This window comes from Ambystoma mexicanum, chromosome 13, assembly GCF_040938575.1.
Source record: "Ambystoma mexicanum isolate Mex_15411 chromosome 13, UKY_AmexF1_1, whole genome shotgun sequence".
NCBI classification, from domain to species: domain Eukaryota; kingdom Metazoa; phylum Chordata; class Amphibia; order Caudata; family Ambystomatidae; genus Ambystoma; species Ambystoma mexicanum.
Window position 1 is genome coordinate 210510952 of NC_090938.1, and position 22915 is coordinate 210533866.

The 22915-nt window shown below is 48.0% G+C and overlaps 1 protein-coding gene across 2 annotated transcripts in view; it reads right to left on the bottom strand.

The window, feature by feature from the left end:
* Window positions 1-22915, bottom strand: part of DENND2D (DENN domain containing 2D) — a 964922-nt gene that overhangs the window by 593893 nt on the left and 348114 nt on the right. The gene's annotated exons all lie outside the window — the stretch shown is intronic.

The window sequence follows — 22915 nt, forward strand, 5'->3', positions numbered from 1 at the left end:
GCCGGAACCCTGCAAAGCAAGAGATATCATTACAAAAGACTTTTAAGACATTTGAAGTGCCCAGAACTTACCGTTCGTGCAGTTAACGACGGACAGCAGTCCTCTGAGGTCAAGAGGCCTGCACCCTTATCCAGTGAAGAAACTGGTTACGGCACCCTGCCCCGAGGCAGATGGAGAGCTCGGCGTTCACTTACCTAAGGTGAGGGCGTTAACCTTTGGGGTTCTACAGGAGAAGAGAAAGGGAAGAGGAGAGAGGCACCCAATAAACACAGTTCATTAATCCCATATTTTCTATCTGCAGACATCTTACTCTTCGAGTCAGACATAAAGTGCACAGAGGTCCAGCCCAAAGAGCCAACCGTGTGTTACACATCACCTTTGAAGATACAGCATTCACCCAGTCAAGACCGGCGCCTCTGCGGGAATCAGGTGAACGTTACAAGAAGCCAAGCGTGAAGGTTGAGGGATCTGACCTCTGGATGGAGAACCTGACCCCCCTCCCGTGAGAGCAGATTGTCTTGGTAGGGAATACGACGTGGAGGACAGATGGACAAGTGGAGAAGGTCCGGGTAGCACGTCCTCCAAGCCCACGCCGTAGCAATGAGGATCATCCGGGAACCGAACTTCCGTAACCTCTGCAGTACTTGCGGGATGACGGGGACCGGAGGAAACGCGTACAGCAGTGGGAATGACCACTCCACCACAAGCACGTCTCCTAAGGCTCCTTTTGGAGGAAATTCCCGCGAGCAGAACCTCTCGCACTTCCGGTTGACACTGTAGGCGAAGAGATCCACTTGAGGGGTCACCCAAAGGGCGAAGATCTCCAGGAGAATCTCCTGAGCCAACTCCCACTCGTGAGAGATCGTGCTCTGCCTGCTCAGAGCGTCCGCCGTCACGTTTTCGTCTCCGGCCAGATGGACTGCCGAGATCGAAACTTCCTGCTGGATGGCCCAGAACTCGAGCTGCATCGCCTCCCTGCACAGAGGAAGTGACCCTGCCCCCCCCTTTATGTTGAGGTAGTGCATGGCCACTGTGTTGTCCGTCAGGATCAGGACATTCTTTCCTCGCACAGTCGGCAGAAAAGCCTTCAGGGCTAGCCTGACGGCCCTCAGCTCCAACAGATTGATATGGAGTCTGGACTCCGACGGAGACCAATGACCGCTGACTGTCAGCTCGTTGGCATGAGCTCCCCATCCCGTGAGGGATGCATCCGTCACGATCGTCACCTCCGGCCAGGGAAGCCAAAACGGAGCCCCCTTCATCAAGTTGCCTTCGACGGCCCACCACAGAAGGTCCTAGGGCGGCACCTGAACCGGGTCCGACATCCTGCCGGAGGACTGCGACCATTGCATCTTGAGTGCCCACTGCAAAGATCTCATCCGCAGGCGAGCCTCTGGCACCAGAAGAATGCAGGATGCCATGTGGCAGAGCAACCTCAAGAACTCGAACGCTGGGAGCGTCTAGGCATGCTGAAACTTGTGCACCATCTGCTGAATGTGAAGAGCCCTCACCTGGGGAGGAAAACACTGCCCTAGGGAAGTATCGAGCACTGCTCCAATGTACTGGAGCCGCTGTGTTGGCCTCAAATGGGACTTCTTTAAATTGAGGGAGAAGCCCAGCCTGTAAAGGGAGTGGCAGGTGACTGACAGATGATCCAGGACCTGCTTGGGAGAGCGCTCCCTGATCAACCAATCATCCAGCTAGGGGTAGACGTGAATCCCCCCTTGCCTGAGATGCGCTGCCACCACCACCATGAGCTTGGTGAAAACCCTCGGGCGGAGGTCAATCCGAACGGCAGGACCCGAAACTGAAAGTGCGAGTCGCCAACCGCGAACATCAGGAACTTCTTGTGCTTGGGATGAATCGGCACATGAAAGTAAGCGTCCTTGAGGTCGAGAGACACCAACCAGTCCTGACTTTGAAGGGCCTGGAGGACTTGAGAGAAAGCAAACATCTTGAACTTGTCCTTCCTGAGGAGCTTGTTCAAACCATGCAAGTCCATGATGGGTCTCAATCCCCAGTCTTTTTTCAAAATCAAAAAATAAGGGGAATACCATCCCTTGTTCCTCTCCGCTACAGGCACCAGTTCTATGGCGCCTTTCTCCAGCAGGGATTTGATTTCCTGCGCAAGGAGCAGATCCGGACTCTTCAAAGAGATTCCCTGATGGATTGTCATGAGGCCTCTGCCGGAAAGGAAGACAGTAGCCGTGGGCTATGATCTCCAGAACCCACACATCTGAAGTAATGGCACGCCATTCTACAAGATGCTGCGGCAGCCTTCCCCCAACCAGCGAACCATGGGACATGGCCTCATGACTGAGCTGAAGCGGCATTGCCTGAGGGTAAAGAGGCAACTGCCCGAGCGGCCTTGGCACCACGAGTACCTTGTTTTCCACCTCTGGTACTCCTACGGTGGCCCCTTTGACTTGCAGCTCCTCTCGATCTACCAAAGGAAGAGTAGCATCGAAAGGAACCTCCCCTCCATTGCTGTCCCCTAGGACGAAAAGGCAGAGGTTGGCGAACTGCAGCGCTCAACGACTTTGCTGCAGGTTTGGAGGTCTGCAACCTCTCAAGGCTCCCGTCAGCCTTGCTGCCAAAAAGATGTTCACCATCAAAGGGCATGTTGAGAAGCCGGGCTTGTACATCAGGAGCAAACCCTGACTTCCGCAACTACACAAATCTGCGCATTACGGTGCTTGCCGTCATGGACCGGCTGACACAATCGGCCATGTCCAGACCCGAACGGATTCACACATGGCATTCTTGCGATCCTGAACAAGAGCAAGAAAACCATCCCGTTCCTCCCCTTCGGGAATATGTTCAGCCGCCAAAGACACACAATTCCACAGAGTGTGAGTGAAACGTGCCAAGGCACCACAGAGTTGTAAAGCCATACCCCCTGAAGAAAACATTTTCTTCGCCCCTCCATCAAAACGCTTGTCGTCCCCATCAGGAGGGATGGTAGGGTACGACGCCTGTTCGCAGGGGCCGTAGCTGTCTGCACCACCAAACTCTCCGGAGTGGGGTGCGTAGTCAAGTAGCTGGGGTCATTTTTTCGGCAAAGAATTGCTCACTGCCGGGAGACTCTCTGGAGCAGTCCAAGCCGCTGCCACCCTTCTTTGCAAGGCCATATGGAATGGCAGAACCGGGTCAGTTGGTGGACCTTGGTCCAAGATATCTGTCAGGTCATCCTGCAGAAAATCCACTGGTGGAGCAGACCACCCCAAATACTCCATCACCCTCAACATAAGCCGCTGGTACGAAGACTCGGCATGCATGCCAGGCTCAGGCCTACCGAACTCCACCTCCGGAGAGGTGTCCAGACCACTGGCGTCGTGCAGAGATTGACGCAGGTCTTCCAACTGGCTATGACCAGATAAGAGGTCGTCAGGAACCTCATCAGGAACCAACCCTTCCTCAGACCCTTCATCCACCTCAGAAATATAATCAAGAGGCTGGAATAAATCCCTGGATGAGGGCACAGAAAAAGGCACAACCACGTTTTTTGACTTGGCCAGAGCCTTCCTCTGGGTTTCCACCGGTCTGCGGGGCACCTCCGAGAAATCCTCCTCGAAAGGAGTCGAGGGCGTCGACAGAATCGGTGTCGAGCATGGCGCCGATGGCTCCGACACAGGCCTCGAGGGCGGAGCCCAGAGCGTGTCCTTCGACAGCCTCGACGCCAATGGCATTGATGGCTTCCTTGGAGGCGGAACCTCGAGAGAGTCCTTCGACGGTCTCGGCGCCGATGTTTTCTTCGAAGACCTCACAGGCTCCGACGGTCTCGAAGGCGTTGTGGACCGGGACCTGGAGCGGGCATGGCTAGAGCGATCCACCTTGTCCAACAGGGACCTCGAAGGTTCCTGGTGATCGCGGCGACCGCTCGAGCCCAAAGATGTGCGAACGGTGACTCTAGCATGTTCCCTGCCGGCGTCTTTCGACAGCGCGGACGGAACGGAACCCTGCGACTGAAAAATCGCCATCATCTCCTTACGAAATGAATCCCATCCGCAGGAGAGGAATGCTTGTTGGGACAAGCAACCCGCTAACAGGCGGAGTCCTCGGACGAGGAAGGCGACCGGTGACGGGGCTTCCGTGAGTGCCTCGAAGAGGCAGAGGAATGGCGGAACCCACTCCGGGACCGAGACCCCCCTGGACTTACTCCGACAATGCAGAGAGTCGCCCCTCCAATCGTCGGTCGAAAGCCCAGTGGATTTCGACGTTCGGGGCTTAGACACCCTATCTACAGAAAGCTTCTGCTTACTCTCCCGCAAGGCCTTCGATGTCAACGACTGGCACTCGTCCCAATCATCCGTGGTGTGGGCCTCACGAAGGCACCAGAGGCAGGCGTTGTGCAGATCCGTCAGCGACATCTTGGAACCGCAGTCCTGACACTTCTTGAAACCCGGCCGCGGGGTAGAAGAAGATATCTTCACAAACGAACAGGTTCAAAGAACCGAAAGAATATAACTCAGAAGAACCTAGGTGCGCCGAGATCTCCAAAGCGAACACGTTCGCGGAAAAAACGGAACTGAGGCTACGGGCGTCGTGCGTCCTACTTATAACATCCGGTGACATCGACCAGGACGCAGATGCCGAAAATTTGCCGAAGCAGCACAGCTGTGGCGATTACCTGTCATAGATATGGAATACGTCGGAGGAACCAATCCCCTCGAAAGCCCCAGTATAACTGAGAAATGAGCAGCTCTGATTAAGTCGAAAATATCCTCACTGTGCTGGAATAACTGCACAGAAAGAGGTGTGGTCTCGTGTCTGATAGGTCCTGATGATAGTGGAGTACCATCCACACCTTCTACTGGCACGGCCTGGGACTTGGTACGTAGAGGCACACCATTTTCTTTAGCCCAGTTGATGTCTAGGAAGTTGCAAACCGCACCACAGTCCAACATAGCCATAACATCCCAGGTCTTTGTGGTTTCATACTGCAGTTTTACTTGAGACCATGAGGCGAGCGTCGTCCTTAGCAGGAATGGGCAAAGTCTGCATGCAGGGATTCTGTACTGTTACCCTGGACCTTCCCCTGCTTAGGTTCGGGTGAGGCGTTTCCCTGATGTCGAGAAGGGACCTCTGGACAGTTAACAAATGCGTCTGGGATCCACAATACATACAAAGACCGAGTTCTCGCCTCCTCTTCCGTTCCTCTGCAGTCAAGGGACCTCGAGCAGCACCCACCTGCATAGGTTCTTTGTTGGCTGGGACACTGCCCTTATCACTGGATGTAGGGTTGAACAGGGGAAGCGGGAGAGTCCTGTTCCTTCTTTCCTGTCTTCTCTCACCCAACCTGAATTCGATCTGCAAGGCCAGAGTAACAAGTTCCTGTTAAGATTGCGGTCTTGCAATTTTGTGTAAGCTCGTCTTTAACGTCCTCATGGAGACCACGACGGAAAAGAGTTTGTTGAGCTGAATCAGGCCAACCCGAATTGGTTCTCAACTTCATAAAAGCTGAAACATATGACTGGACATCCAGAGTACCTTGTCTAAACTCTAACATAGCCTCATAGGAGGCGTACTGTACCTCAGGATGTTCAAATCAAGTCTTGAACAGCTGAGTGAAAATGGTATAGTCATTTGTAACTGGGTCAGAATAAGTGATTAGAAACGTAGCCCAAGCTAATTCATTCCCAGCCAGATTCGATACCAAGAACCCAATGCAGGCTCGGTCTGTCTTGAATGCCCTGGGACGAAAAGTGAAGTACATTAAACATGAGTCCAGAAACTCCTTCAGAACCTTAGCATTTCCGTCATATTTGCCAAAAGGAAGCGGTAATAAGGGGGCGGGGGGGTCTCTAATGTTCTCATCCTGTACATTGACCTGTTTGCAAGGAGAGATTTTTGGCACAAAGGTTCTGCACTTCTGCAGTCAAACCCTGAAAGGCTCCTACCAGCTCCTGGTATTGCTTCAGCGATGCAATCTGGATTTCCGGGCACTGCACTCTGTCAAACCTCAATGACTCTTCCCGCCCTTCCTCCTCACCTGGGTCTTCTTGTCTGACTTTTAGACTGGTCTGTCTTCCTTCTTCTTCTTCTCGTTTCCTTCTTTTCTGCAGACTTTTTCTTGGGTTTCTTTTCGGGCATGTAAGGGCGAGCTCTGTCGGAGGCCACGTTGTCTGGATGACCAAACAACCGACCACAGGGCTCTCCGGGAGCTAGCCCCCAGTTTAGGGAAAAAAGCCTCCTGGCTGAAAAAACCCTAATATGATTTGATCTCATGAAGATCAAAGTCCGGATTGGAGTGATAATTCTTGGATTGAATGGATCCAGAGTGGCGTGTAGAAATCCTTGGAAACTATGAATTTGGATTCCCCCTGGTGCTTGAATAGGAGAATTCAAAGTTTGATGGCAGAAGAACAACTTACTTTCTTACCTGGTAACTTCTTTCGATGGGATGGTGCGACGACGTATTCCATATCTATGACAGGTAATGTCCACAGCAGTGCTGCTTCGAAAAATCTTTGGCGTCTGCGTCCTGCATCGATGACGTCGATGCGCCGTCCCCGAGGACCTCCTCCTACGGCCGACGTCACCTGATGTGATAAGTAGGACGCACGACGCCCATAGCCTCAGTTATAGTTTTTTCCCAGAACGTGTGCCACCAGTTTTTTGCCAGTCAGACACACAAGGCCTTGCGGAACGCAAGCTGCAATCGCAAAAGAAATTCTGCAGCGGGGAAGGCAGGGAGGGAGCGATATGGAATACGTTGTCGGACCATCCCATCGAAAGAACGTTACCAGGTAAGAAAGTAACTTGTTCTTCGAGGGGATTGGGTCCTCCGACGTATTCCATATCTATGACAGACTCCCAAAGCAGTACCAAGCAAGGAGGTGGGAAAGAATTTAGAATACAAATTTAGCATGCCCAATCAAATTGCGGAACAGAGAACTGCCTTGCCAAAGGCCAGATCTTGCCCCCTGTTGGAATCGAGGGAATAGTGACGTACAAAAGTATGTACTGAAGCCCAGGTGGCTGCATCACAGATGTGACGAATAGGAACTCCCCTCTGCAGGGCAGTAGACGCAGCCAGTCCTCTGGTAGAATGGGCCCGCAAGCCAGCCGAAGGGTCCTTACCCGCCAAGCGGTAACACTCGGAGATAGCTAAAATAATCCAACGAGACAAAGTCTGTTTCGTCACAGCTTGTCCCAAACGCTTTCCAGCGTAACCAATGAAAAGTTGATCGTCCACTCTAACATGCGCAAGATATAAAAGCTCAACGCTCTCCTAGGATCAAGCCTATGGAGCCTCTCCTCTTCCTTACCAGGATGTGGAGGAGGATAGAACACCGGAAGAACAACCTTCTGGCTCAAATGAAATTCTGAAACCACCTTAGGAAGAAAAGAAGACGAACTCCAAGGACAACCCTGTCCTTCTGAAATGCAGTGAAGGGTGGCTTAACTGAAAGTGCCTGTAACTCACTCACTCTGCGAGCGGAAGTAACCGCAACTAAAAACACAGTTTTCAGAGTTAACAGCCTCAAAGGGCAAGAATGTAAAGGCTCAAACGGAGCACCCATAAGAAACTTAAGAACAAGGTTCAAATCCCAACCTGGCACCAAAAAAGGTGACGGAGGGAACACATTAGTGAGCCCTTTCAAAAATTGCGAAATTAAAGGAATCTTAAAATAGGAACACTCTTCAGACGAGAGCTTAAATATGGACCGCGCCGCCAGGTAACCTTTAATGGTCCCCACTTGAAAGCCCCTGTGGGCCAAAGAAAGCAAAAAAGACAAAACCATGGGAATGTCACATTCAAACGGATCCACATTCTGAACTCTGCACCAGTCGCAGGACTTAGTTGCCGGCCGCCTGCCCAAGAGCAACACCTCCATCACGTCTTCAGGGAGGTCCCAATCCTTATACCTCAACCTTTCAGAAGCCAAGCGTGAAGATCGAGGGATCTGACCTCTGGATGGAGAACCTGACCCCCCTCCCGTGAGAGCAGATCGTCTCGGTAGGGAAGACGACGTGGAGGGCAGATCGACAAGTCTAGAAGGTCCGGGTACCACGTCCTCCGGGTCCACGCCGGAGCAATGAGAATCATCCGGGAACCGAACCTCCGTAACCACCGCAACACTTGCGGGATGACGGGGACTGGAGGAAATGCGTACAGCAGTGGGAATGACCACTCCACCACAAACGCGTCTCCCCAGGCTCCTTTTGGAGGAAATTCCGGCGAGCAAAACCTTTCGCACTTCCGGTTGACACTGGAGGCGAAGAGATCCACTTGAGGGGTCCCCCAAAGGGCGAAGATCTCCAGGAGAATCTCCTGAGCCAGCTCCCACTCGTGAGAGATCGTGCTCTGCCTGCTCAGAGCGTCCGCCGTCTCGTTGTCGTCTCCGGCCAGATGAACTGCCGAGATCAAAACTTCCTGCTGGATGGCCCAGAACTCGAGCTGCATCGCCTCCCTGCACAGCGGAAGTGACACTGCCCCCCCCCCCTTTTTGTTGAGGTAGTGCATGGCCACCGTGTTGTCCGTCGGAATGAGGACACTCTTCCCGCGCACAGTCGGAGACCAACGACCGCTGACTGTCAGCTCGTTGGCATGAGCTCCCCATCCCGTGAGGGATGCGTCCGTCACGATCGTCACCTCCGGCCAGGGCAGCCAAAATGGGGCACCCTTCAGATTGCCCTCGACGGCCCACCACAGAAGGTCCCGGGCTACCGAGAGCGGCACCTGAACAGGGTCCACTGGAGCTTGAGCGCCCACTGCAAAGATCTCATCCGCAGACGAGCCTCTGTCACCAGAAGATTGCAGGACGCCATGAGGCCGAGCAGTCTCAAGAACTCGGACGCTGGGAGAGTCTGGGCAAACTGGAACTTGTGCACCATCTGCTGAATGTGAAGAGCCCTCATCTGAGGAGGAAAACACTGCCCCAGGGACGTGTCGAGCAGAGCTCCGATGTACTGGAGCCGCTGCGTTGGTGTCAAATGGGACTTCTTTAAATTGAGGGAGAAGCCCAGCCTGTGAAGGGAGTGGCAGGTGACGGACAGATGATCCAGGACTTGCTCGGGAGAGCTCCCCCTAATCAAGCAATCGTCCAGGTAGGGGTAGATGTGAATCCCCCCCTTTCCTGAGATGCGCTGCCACCACCACCATGAGCTTCCGAACGGCAGGACCTGAAACTGAAAGTGCGAGTCGCCAACCGCGAACCTCAGGTACTTCTTGTGCTTGGGATGGATCGGCACATGGAAGTAAGCATCCTTGAGGTCGAGACACCAACCAGTCCTGAAGTTGAAGGGCCTGGAGGACTTGAGAAAGAGTCACCATCTTGAACTTGTCCTTCCTGAGGAGTTTGTTCAAACCGCGCAAGTCCATAATGGTCTCAATCCCCCGTCTTTCTTTGAAATCAAAAAATAAGGGAAATACCATCCCTTGTTCCTCTCCGCTACAGGCACCAGTTCTATGGCGCCTTTCTCCAGCAGGGCTTGAATTTCCTGCGCAAGGAGCGGATCCGGACTCTTCAAAGAGAGGTTCCCTGGTGGATTGTCGCGAGGCCTCTGCCGAAAAGGAAGACAGTAGCCGTGGGTTATGATCTCCAGAACCCACACATCTGAAGTAATGGCTTGCCACTCTACAAGATGTTGCACCAGCCTTCCCCCAACCGGCGAACCATGGGACCTGGCCTCATGACTGAGTGGTAGCGGCTGCGGCGTTGCCTGAGGGCAAAGAGGCAACTGCCCGAGCAGCTTTGGCACCTCGAGTACCTTTGTTTCCACCTCTGGCACTCTTACGATGGCCTCTGACTGCTAGCTCCTCTCGCTTTACTGAAGGACGAGTAATAGCGAAAGGAACCTCCCCTCCATTGCTGTCCCCTAGGACGAAAAGGCGGAGGTTGTCGAACTGCAGCACCCAACGACTTCGCTGCAGCTTTGGAGGTCTGCAACCTCTCAAGGAAGGCTCTCGTCAGCCTTGCTGCCAAAAAGGTGTTCACCGTCAAAGGGCATGTTGAGGAGCCGGGACTGCACATCAGGAGCGAACCCAGACTTCCTCAACCTCGCAAACCTGCGCATTACGGTGCTCGCCGCCATGGACCGGCTGACACAATCCGCCAAGTCCAAACCCGACTGAACGGCCTCACACATGACATCCTTGCCATCCTGAACCATAGCAAGGAAACCATCCCGTTCGTCCCCTTCGGGAATATGATCAGCCGCTAATGCAACACAGTTCCACAGAGTGTGCGTGAAACGAGACAAGGCACATATGGAGTTGGCCGCCTGAAGCGCCATGCCCCCAGAAGAAAACACTTTCTTCGCCCAGCCGTCAAAACGTTTGTCGTCCCTATCCGGAGGGATGGTAGGATACGACGCCTGCTTTGCCGGGGCCGTAGCCGCCTGCACCACCAAACTCTCCGGGGTGGGGTGCCTAGACAAGTAGCAGGGGTCGCTACTGGCTGGACGGTATTTTCGCGACAAAGACTTGCCCACTGCCGGGAGACTCTCCGGAGCAGTCCAAGCCACCGCCACCCTTCTCTGCAAAGCCATATGAAAAGGAAAAACCGGGTCAGTGGGTGGACCGAGATCAAGGATGTCCGTGAGATCATCGTGAACGAACTCCCCTGGGGGAGCCGACCAACCCAAGTACTAGGTAACCCGAGACATAAGGCGCCGATATGATGAATCAACATGAGTGCCAGGCTCCGGCCGACAAAACTCCACCTCCGGAGAGGTGTCCAATCCACTGGCATCATGCAGTGACTGCCTCAGGCCATCAAACTGACTATGGCCCGAGAGAAGTTCATCCGGAACCGGAACCGGACCGCCATCAGAGCCTTCATCACCCTCCGAAATGTACTCCAGGCTTGGAGAGGAAGACCTCTGCGGACCAAAGCAGTGCCGGACCTTAGCCATAGCCTTTTTAGGGGCAAACCCCGTGCCACGGGGCCCCTCCGACACCACCGCCCCGAAAGGCGTCGAGGGCGCCGAGCGAGTCGGCGTCGACAGAAAAGGCGTCGAGGGCGCCGAGCGACTTGGCGCCGGCGTCTACAGAAAAGGTGTCGACGTCGAACGAATCGGCGTCGACGTCAGCTGCAACGCTTCCAGCATCGGCGGCATCGACACAGTCCTCGAAGCCGGAGCTCCGAGCGTGTCTCTCGACAGCCTGGGTGCCGACGGCGTCGACGACCACCTCGAAGACGGAACCTCGAGAGTAATCGTCGACGACCTCTGCACCACAGGCGTCGACGTCTTCTTCGAAGATGGCACAGGATCACGCGGTCTCGAGCGCGTCGAGGACCGGGACCTGGAACGGGCATGGCGAGAACGGCTACCCTTGTCCGAGCGGGACCTCTCCCGCGAGCCGTGCCGACCACCCGAGCCCAAAGGCGTACGGGCGGTGTCTCTCGACCGGTGCCGACCGACCCCACTTGGAGGCGCAGACGGACCGGTGCCCTGCGATTCCAGAATCGCTAGCATCTGCTTCCCGAAGGAAGCCCATTCCTCCGGAGTCACTTGCTTGGAGGGATAAGCGACCCGCCGATGGGCGGAGTCCTCGGAAGAGGACGGGGAAGGCGACCTATGCCGGCGCTTCCTGGAATGTCTAGAAGAGGCGGAGGAGTGGCGAGACCGACTCCTGGAAGGAGACCCACCGGACTTCCGACGACGACGCAGAGAGTCACCCCTTGAGTCATCGGTCAAAAGCCCCGCAGACCTCGACTTCCGGGGCTTAGACACCCGACCTACTGACAGTTTCTTCTTGCGTTCTCGCAAGGCCTTCGCAGTGAGAGACAGGCAGTCGACATAGTCGTCCGTATCGTGGGCCTCCCCAAGGCACCAGAGGCAGGCGTCGTGCGAGTCTGTGACCGACATCTTGGACCCATAGTCCCTGCAGTTCTTGAAGCCCGGACGCGGGGTCGAAGATGAAAAAGACATCGCCACAAACAAACCGAACAGGTTCAACGAACCGAGAAAGAAAACAGCAACTCCAACGAGTCGAGGCGTACCGAGATTTACGAAGCGAACACGTTCGCGGAAAAAACGGAACTGAGGCTATGGGCGTTGTGCGTCCTACTTATCACATCAGGTGACGTCGGCCGTCGGAGGAGGTCCTCGGGGACGGCGCATCGACGTCATCGACGCAGGACGCAGACCCCAAAGATTTTCCGAAGCAGCACAGCTGTGGACATTACCTGTCATAGATATGGAATACGTCAGAGGACCCAATCCCCTCGAAATGCTCCTTCTGAAGTACAAAGGATAAATCCACTTAGAATGCTCAGAACAAGTTTGGAGCTGTTCAAACGAAAGGTAGGCAGCGTGGGATAGGGTAAAAGACACAGCGGGAGTGCCGTGTTGAAGCGACTCAAAAGAGAAAGCAAGTCGAAGAAAACAAAGGGAAACGAGAAGAGAAAATAATAGATTTAGAGTGAAAGCGAGAGGAAGCAAACAAAAGCAATGTAAGTAATATTAAATATAAGAATCTGTAAGACGGTAGAAACACTGAAACCGAAAGTAAACAGAAAGAAAAGATGACAGAGCCGCAGGACGGTGAAAGGAAAACAAAGAAACAGATGAGTTCAAAGGAACAGCGTAACACAGAAGTGTTGTGCGTAGGCGAGAGTGTCTCGGGTGAAGAAACACCTGAACAAAACAAGGGAAGAAAGCCACCGAGAATGGCAATCTGAGAGGAGCGTTAGCTCAAGAAAGAAAGGCAAAAACACTATCGTTAGACTGCTCAACAAAAAAGAGCAAAGGTGCAACGCACCGAACCGCCGTTCACTGCAGTGATAAAAAGGGGCGGTCGCCATGATGGAAAAGTACAACTAGACCGCTCGTTGTGCGGCCAGAGGACGTGATGGAACTGCAACAGAGCCTCCATGAGTGCCATAGCTTCCATGGACGGCACATGACAGAAACAGAAGAGTAAAAATCTGGCGCCCAGTCCCTGCTCCGAGAAAACTTCACAATCTACTGCAGATATGAGCAATAAAGTGGTAGAAAGCACTCTACAAAATCATCCTGCCAAAAGAACGCACCTATCCGACTCTCCAAAAACAGTAAACGACTTTCTAGCTGATGTGGCTCTGATGAACATAATACAGCACCTACGCGAGGAACAGGACAATTTACCCACTGAAATCACGACAGAAAAATCAAGCGCAAGACACTCCCGCATTTCACCCCCAAGAAAGGGAAAAACTGCCAGACCTGGTTTCCTGGAACCGGAGGCTGCAGTGAAATTTTACACCTTAGAGAAGACTGATGTAAAAAATTGGCCTGAGATTCATACTGGGGTTTGCAAAAGGTCACCTCGCACAAATCAAGAAAAAAATAACTCAAGATGACCAAACCACCACAAGGAACCAGAGCACCAGGACGAGAGACTTGCTTACAAGTAGCACTTTATTAAAAGGAACAAGCAAGAGTGAGACGGTCTCGCAGCGGGTATTGACTCCAACTCTAGGAAAATGGTTTGTTCTCCCAGAACCACGAGGCACACGCATCAGTTATAGGTCTAACACAGAAAAGTCGTAGAAACGACAGGGCTAAAACCAGCCTAGAAAGAAGGGACAAAACTAAGTGGATCTTTAAATTGGAGCAACTAATGGACAATCGGGAAGACCTCATATTAAACAGGAGAACTGTTAAATTTATTACACTACATTCCCAAGCTGTGATCAATAAGAACAGAGCATCTAAAAATAGTTGAACCAAGTCACGACGGTCACAAAGCTATAACTTACCTACACATAGTTTCCCCAACTGTGAAAACAATTTTAAGGGGTGCAGTGGAACATCATCTATGGCTGGGATATGATTTAACAGACACCAATGACACAGTGACCTCTTTGGTCTCTCCACAGCAATCTAAAGATCGTAAAAAGTTTATAAACAGCCACCACACAAATACAACCCACACGACAGAAACAGAGGAGACGCAAAAAGAAGGGAGATCCAAGCACAGAACCAACCCTCAAGTCACCGCAAAAAGTAAAACAAATGACCATAGAGCTTTTAACGATAAAGCAGGAGAAGACATGAAAAACAAAAAATCTATGTACACTGGAAAGGCCATCAACTAGAGTGAAGCAGGTAGACACCTTAACTTTCGACGATCCTCTTGAGATCGGCATAATTCCAAGTGGTCCAATACCAAAAATGAAAAATAAGTGCTGTAAATGTTCATGAAAAGGACAAAGTAGCCCCTATGCAACAGCTTTGGGCCTGGATCCTGAAAGCGCTTACTTCACATCTAATAAAGTAGCAATGCGCACTCCCTCAGCACCAAGACCAATAGGCAAAGCACATTGAAGACAAAAACTTGAAGCCCACAAACATGGTTGGTCGAAAAAACCCATTTTGGATGGATATGATCTCGCCTTCTCTCCCGCAAAAACAGGAGATAAGGGACGTGCCTCTTCAAGACTAACATCCGCCATCCGCTCCGGCAGCGGTCTACATCTGCAAAAAACTCTAGTAGCAAACTTCTGCTGGTGATTCTCGTGAGCTGGGAACATCAAACTGAACAATTAGGAACATGGCTATGTACACCAGTGATAATTATGATAATTATGACCCTGCAGGTACCTCTAAACTTGACCAAATTGACTACCAGCCTCTGTTTATGGTCTACAAGACAAACGAGAATAAGCAGAAACAGCCACTAAACTCTAAAAATCATAAGTTTGAAAAAACTCTGGTGGAAAAAAGACATGCCCTCCGGAGAATCAAAAGAATGGCAGTAAGGCAAAATACTGTCAGAGACATGGCGATAGAAGGAACAGAAAATTACAGGTCTTGTGTTAAAGGTCACTGACTGGTAATATATCAGCAAGATTCGGAGGAGATGTTGAGGATGGTAAGTGGACACAATCCACAAGAAGATTGGTCCCTCATAAGATCTACATCAACCTCAATTGACGACGCACTTTTGAACAGCAGTGGAGAAGCCACCTGGGTAAAACATTTTAAGAATTCATTTCACTTTCCAACAACCAACAGCCAAGCAAACCAAGGTGTGACATGTAACGCTTGGGCAGCGATAGACGACAAAGAAAGTATTATAGAGATAATTTGCAAGCTGAAGACATCAAGCACTCCCGGCCCGGACGGGATAACGAACATCGACCTCAAGAAACATCCAGAGGAATGGGCTACTTTTATTAGTATGGCATTCAAGAGACGTGCAGAATCCAAGTCAATTCCATCATCTTGAACATCTGCAACAGTGGTCCAGATCTTCAAAAATGGCAGCAAAAACGATCCGAGAAACTACTGCCCGATTGCATTGTTAGAAGTAATCGGGAAGGTATTTTGCTCCCTTTTACTAACCGATTTCAAGCATGGGCAAGTCATGCTCCTTGCGCAAACCCTTTCAGGCAGGCTTTACGAAAAACAATCGGAACTACAGCAAATATCATGCTGCTGAGCATCCTCAAGAGCAAGATCATGGAAGGGAGCCCTAGGGTCTTTATAGTGTTCGTCGACCTAGCTCAAGTTTTCGACTAGGTCTACAGGGGAAAACTTTATTCCAAAGTGTCATCTTGGAAATGTGCTGCTGAAATTCTAGACCCTATAAAAGCCCTTCAGACAAACACCAGAATGACAGCACGCTTGAGCCATCAGGGCCGGCTATCAGCGGAAATACCTACATCGAGAGGGGTAAAGCAAGGGTGCCCTCTCACTCCAGCACTTTTTCTGGCATACCTGGGAGACTTAAAAAACACGGAAGAAAGTGTAAGATCATTCTCACCGACACTAGGACAAGCAAAAACAACTCGCTTTTTGTATGCAGAAGACGTGATTTTACTTGACCACACAGCAATTGGTCTACAGAAACAACTGGACAACTTAGAGCATATCTGTGCCAACAATTTTGAGATCAACAAGGTAAAGATCAAAGTCATGTCACTAGAAAGATCCCACAAGAGAGCCGCAAAGTTCAAATGGAATTTGAAAGGATGGTAAATAGAAAAAGTGAAAGAATTTAAGTATTTAGGAGTTATCCTCGACAGCTCAAAGTCGGAAATGGCAATGCAACGTGTGTTATTAGAAAAAACAAGGAAACTAACATCACAAACAAAAGCTATTGATAACAAATTTGGCCGATTTTCACTGACTCCAGCAATCCATTTTTATAGAGTCAAGGTTGTACCATCTCTAACATATGGAGCTGAAGGCATGCCATACATAACGAAACAAATATGGCTGAAATTTGAAGGATACTTTTGGAGAACGGTCCTTGGCCCACCCAAATAAACAACTATGGTCTCGATCAAGCATAAATTAAGTCTGTTTTCATTACAAGGAACGATCGGGTGCAACAGCATGATGCTCTACAGGAAAAATATGTTACAGAACCGTCCATCTATATATAACCTGATAAAAGAAGAAATTACAGGGTGACGTAAAATGATCAATCAGTGGACACAAGATATTAAAGAAAAACTGAAGGAGATTCAAAGCTCTGAAGAAGAACTGATTAAGAATCCGACAAGAGTAAAAAAGAAAATGGAAGAACTTGATTGGATACACACCTTAGAAACAGCAGCCAAGAATAAACTCACAACTCATTTGCCTTTGTGAGGTACCGAGTATACTTTTACAACATGCAGCAAGATTATATGCAGTGATCAAGAACATTTCTGCTATTTCAAATATGCAAATACGGCATCACTGCTTTTACCATTTCACTGTTATGGGGCATATTATAAAGCTCTAGGAGTACTCTTGAAACTGTAGGTGTACTACATTTTCAAGGCACAAGTAAAATGCTATGTATTTTGGTCTATTAACAGTGGAAAGATGTACATATGTGTGTGACGTATAAAGAACAAAGTATGTTGAAGGAAAGAAATATATTATTTTCAACACACATACACAATCTTCTATGCACATGATCACATTCCAAATACAACATTTCTTTGGGAATGGCCATTACTTTTGCCTTAATGTTTATGAAATGGGTACATTTTGCTACCATAGTACAGTTTAAAGCAATTCACTTGTTTTATTTTACATGCCTGTGGGGGTGTGAAATCTGATTACATCACTCTGTTCAAACCGAGTAATACTTGTATGACCGAATTTGTCGTTCTGCAGTTCTTTCGTTCCAAAATAGGTTTCAACCAACTTACTTCAAGTGTTTAGGATGGAGGGCAGAGCACATTAAAACTCTCTGTAGACTATCCATTCTGCACCTCATTCCATCTTGACTAGTTTTTACCAATGAGCAGTGTTTTTAGCAGAGCAGAGTCTACCATTTGACAGAATAGGATCCAGTGCTGCAAACCAATTGGGTTTTCAAAACCCCATGAATAATCGCTGCATATTATCTATACCCACTTATTTTGTACCAAAGGGGGTGCAAAAAACTCAAGATTATGTATACACACAAAGAAAGTGTCCCGTCTCCACCGTTTCATCCAGTTGAGAGCCATATTGCGCTCCAATATGGCGTTCGTAACCTGTTTCATGGGCTAAACTGGGGGTAATGGCCCAGCAACTCGAGCGAAGCAAGGGCGTTTTACGATGGCACTTGGACGCTACCCCCTGGTAAAGCATGTGGAACGGGTTACTAACACCACTAGCACTCCAGGTTGCCAATCCGGCAACCCAGGGTTCTTATAGTGGGGTTTTTCCGATGGATGAACGGGACGTCACGCAGCGTCCCGTTCATTCACAGAAAAAAAAAGACTGTTCCAAGATGGTCGCCACCCAGATGGAAGGCGTTGCTCCTTATGTAGCCCCTCCTTCATTTTCGCTGTGGTCGCAAAGGTAGATGGAAGAGAAGCTGCGGCGGGCGTTGACGCTGCAACCATCAAGTAAGTAGGTCGAAGGGGGTTTGGGATATTTTAAAACAAAAATAAGGGTGGGGAGAAGATGGCTGGGCGGGAGAAGCAGCCTGCGGGGCCCATGGAACGTGGGCAGAGATGAATCTCTTGCAAAATGCATTTTCAATAAGATCTAGACTGCCTCTCGGTTGTGGCCACCATACGTCAACCCTGATAAGGACTAAAAAATCATCTTAGGTTGGTCCTTTAAGTGCACACTTCACTGGCACAAAGCCCATTCTAGAGTGAAAGGTCACAATCGCTCCCACACTCTATTATACTTTCTATGGTATTCTAATGATCAGATAGAGCCCATTTGCTGAACATCATACTCATAGTCAGTACTTTACCACTTCTAAGTCTTGATTTCTTACCTTGAATTTTAGCTTTGGCCTGAGATTCTCTCCGAGGAGATCATCTTTGATTTCTTGGAGCTAATTTGCAAGTGGTGATCATGACTGAAGCCTGTAATAGGGTCTCCAATGCTTTCTTTCAGTCTTATCAATCTTTTCTCCATTATCTGCAAAAAGTAGGAGTGCAGTTTTTCTACTCTTGATATGGAGTGACACAAACGGTGGGGCATTTTCAAGGCCATCTGTGTATATAATGAAGGTGAGCGATTAAGCAAACTTTCCTAACTCTGTTCACTAAGAAGGTAACTGTACGCCATCCAATGGGATAAAACCTAACCCAACCCTGGTTTTCCGACTGGAGGGCAATGATGCAACTAAGACAACTGTTTGGGGTGTCCATATTCTGCAATATCCACCACATATTTTTTAGATCTACCAGGTGAAACGCTGTACACATTCAGAAAAGCTAATTGCAAGCTTTCCCCCTGATCGCCCTACACTTTGGAATCTATGGGGAAAGCGTTAAGCACTGATCAACAGTGCCCTTCTGCAGCTGGAATGGTGAAATGGAATTTGCCCGTTTCTGCAGACTGCCATCAATGATCTTACCAAAAAATATCAAAGCATGGGAGTGTTATCGGTTCATAACGGTCCAGTTTTGATATAAAACCTTTTTTTAAATGGGAATCTTTTCCAGTTTCCACAACGGCAGTACTGATTTTTTTATACTGTGCTTTTGAAGACAAAATAAAGGATAGGATACCATATTGTAGGCTTGGCTTTGACTAATTTGTCAGAACATGGTCCACAGAACTGGGGGCATCCCTTTCTTTTGGGAGCCTCCTGTTTCTTCCGCATCACTCAGGGGGCTCGCTTTTAGCAATGTAGCATTAATCAATGCCAACAATCTTCTTCCCCACCCCGATGCTTCCATTTCCTACCACGTCTTCTGACACAGCATAAAACCATGGCCTCAAGTAGCCAAGTATAAGACTAGAGGGAATCGCTGTTGCAACTCGTAGCATTGGCCTCATTCTGTAAGCACTGTGGTTCAGCGGAGGCTCTGGCCACTATTCCACAAAAAGACCTCTTATTGTTACTGAACGTTGCTTCGTCGAGTGCCTTGCATTGGGCATTCAAAACTTCTACCTTTTTAGCATGGCACGCTCCTTTATATTTAAACGGCAAGCTCCTAATTATACCTAGTTCCAGAGAGAGAGTTCTGATAGCTGGTACCCTTTGCTCAGCTCGGCCACTAAATAGCCCCCCCCCTCACCCCATCACAAACCTTGAGCAGATCTGGGCCAGTGTACCCCTTCCTCATTTTAGATGGTGCTCCCTTGCAGGTTTACAAAGGAAATGAAACTCAAATCTTTTTGTCTACTTTCTAATACCCAAAGACTATAAGTTCAAAAAAATAACAGAGATTGAGTAAGACGCTAGTGACACGAGGTACTACCCATAACCTCATGTGTAGAATACATAATGCTGTTGTCACTAGTAAGGTCGCGCCTGCCACTAAGATTATGCTAATGTGCAAGTGGGATCACAATACTCAATTAGCATACCAAGAATATTAGAAATTATATCCATATTTTTACTTGTTGTACTGTTCTCAGCCGACACGTGTTTCCACCTGTGGTCTTTCTTAAGGCTGATATTCAATATTGTTCAATGAAAATAGATTGTGTATCTAATATGAAAATCAATTACATAAAAGTATGTTCAAGTATTCTAAGGATGCACATATCCTTTATAAAATAGTGTGGAAAAATTGGAAACTCTTGTGCTTGAGAAGGTATATAGACCATCAGCCTAAGCTTGTATTCACAAGAGCGCCAACCGTCAGGAATACATTATGTCCCTCTTTTCTTGATCGCAGTACCGCAACTCCAACCAGTGGTTGAGAACACTCACTGGGTTTCACAAATGTGGGACGTGAAGTATGTGCAAGCATGCACATAGAGATTGCGAGAATTTTACTTACAAGGACGGCACATTGTTTACCATGAAATGCAAAACTACATGTCGTATATGCTAAATGTGTGTATTGAAGAATACATATATTGGCAGCAGTATAAGACAGTTAAGAATTCACATCACAGAGCATTTAGCAAGCCTGACCAACCAGGAGGCCAGGTTACCATTAGCACACCACTGGCAAGAATGCCACCAGATGCATAACAGAAGTGATATGCAATGTATAGGACTCATCAAAGCAAAATGCAGGAAACATGGGGAAGATCTCAAGCTACTTTTGAGACAAATGGAATCTAAATGCATATGTAAGCTGCGCGGCAAACAAAATGCATGTATTTCTATAATGAGGAAGCTCTTGTGCCTACAATATGCATTACCGATGAACATTAACAGGCCATTATGAATTGTCCTTGAGAATAACATGGAATTTTCAATTGAGAATGTTCCCCTCTAGTATTTGTATCAAATGTTATCATAAATTGGTTTTGTCATAAACTTTGTTCTTGACAGTAATGTTGAATTTCGAATTGAGAATGCCATTTTCATGATTTGCAATAAAGTTTTGATAAAAGTCTTAAAATTGGATTACAGGAATGTTATTGCTTTCTGCACTATGTGTTACTTTACTTTATATGGTTTTAGTAAACAATATCCCCAAGAAAGGTATGCATTGAATTGTGTCATACCAATTGGTACCTCCATATTACTTTGCACAAAACTATATGGATGCATAATGATGTATGTTAAAATTATGGTAACGATATGTGTTAAACTGGAGAGATGATGTCTCTGAATTGCTATATATTGAAGTTATTGGTTGGGCACAGATGTTCTATGGTAGTAATACTGCTATTTGAGCATCCTTACCATATACAGTAATTAGAGTGTCTACTTAATTCACCCTATACCATAAACAGTGTTAGAGTGACTACTTAATTCACCCTATCGGCTCATATTGTTTTGGGCTGTACCCTTGTAACCACCATAACAACTTCAGGTTTTCTAGTAGGAAGACAAAGGCCTTCAATCCAGCATATTAACCATGGTTAAATGTCCGCCAATACTATTGAGATATCAAATCATCTCAGCATATATAGGCAACAGTAAGCCAGCCAATCTTATTGGACAGCAACACTGTCTCGACCGTAACATACTTTTGGGATATATTTCCACTATGAACGGAACGCACCAGTAAACACTGAATGCTCACAATTGATAATGTACACATATTAAAACATCAACGCCAGACGCATGGCCAGAGTACTAAAACTGAGCTAATATGGCACCCACCCCACATTTTGCACGCGGGACCCCAGGAATGATGCCAAAAAAGGACATCCTTTTCTATTACAGGTACGGGAATTTGGATTTACACCTCACACTTAGTTGTTGTGTAATGGACATTAGTATGTGGGATCTGTTACTTCAACCACATACTCAATAGCGATACTGGCTTTACCATTAGTATTATCTTAACATAGGAGATGTACATAATTGCATCGAATATGTAGTAACTATCGCATCACCTGCTTATTGCAGGATTATATATCGGAAGCCAAGCAGGCAACGACTAAATCGATACGGTATATACCCAAACCAATAAAACCATTGAGGTAAGTCAGCTGTGTTATTGTTTCTAAGAAATTTGTTTAACTGTAATGATTTAGGCCACAATTAGATGTTTGTTACCTTTGTAGGAATATAACAAGTTTCTTACTTTTCAACTATAGCAACTATTGGGTTACATCCTAATGAGTTCCACAGTACAACAAAGTAAGTGTTACTCATCGATTTAACATTATCTAGCCATAGCACCAACACTACATGGGTGTTCTGGACAGACAGTTATAAACTGTTTATTTCGATTTACAGGATAGAATACTCATGACAGATGGCGAGTCAATTCTAAATATTCCACCAAATATATTAACAAAACGATCACTTTGATCATAATTGATCAAAATGTTATATTATAATTACTGACTTCGCAGCCAGTATTACTAGAGAGGCACTATGCATGGGTGCAGTCCAACTACTTGGCAAACCACCATTTGTTGTATCGATATTTGTGGGACTTTGGGGGCTTCACCACATCTATAATAATAATTAACTTATGATTATCATATATTGCCTAGGGTATCATACTAGGCAGGCACTATGATTCACTCGCATTAAGCAATCTAATGAGTTACTACTTGTGAAATGTCAGTTACTAACAAACTGTTTATCCCTTGTTTGTGTTTGTATTCCCAACCTCTTCCCCAATCCTTGACGCCGATATGTATTCATAATTTTTCATGCATGTGTATTTTAACATACTTTTAATGTAATTGATTTTCACATTGGATATTCAATATTGTTCAATGAAAATAGGTTGTGTATCAGCCTTGAGGAAGTCCACAGGTCGAAACACGTGTCGGCTGAGAACAGTACAACATTTATAAATTCAAAGTTTCATTTTCGCAACTATCTTTAATTAAGCACGGCAATACTGTACATAATTGCTGGCGACCCAATGCCAGCAGCAGGGTTCTGAATGTCAATAAAAGCTTATTAAAGGTTGGGGAATGGAAAGTTAACAGAAAAATAATAAGCGTTGGTCCACACATTGTAGAAAAGCCATTTACACAAGAACCTTCTTATGGACTTCCTTGGAAACTGAATTGAAACTTTTTTTTAAACTTCATATAGAAAGTTGTTAGTAAACTGAAGACAATACGTGTCCTACCAAACTTTTAAGTCTTTGGAAATTATATCCCTGGGTCATTTCAAAGACAAGATGAAACAGTGACCTATAAC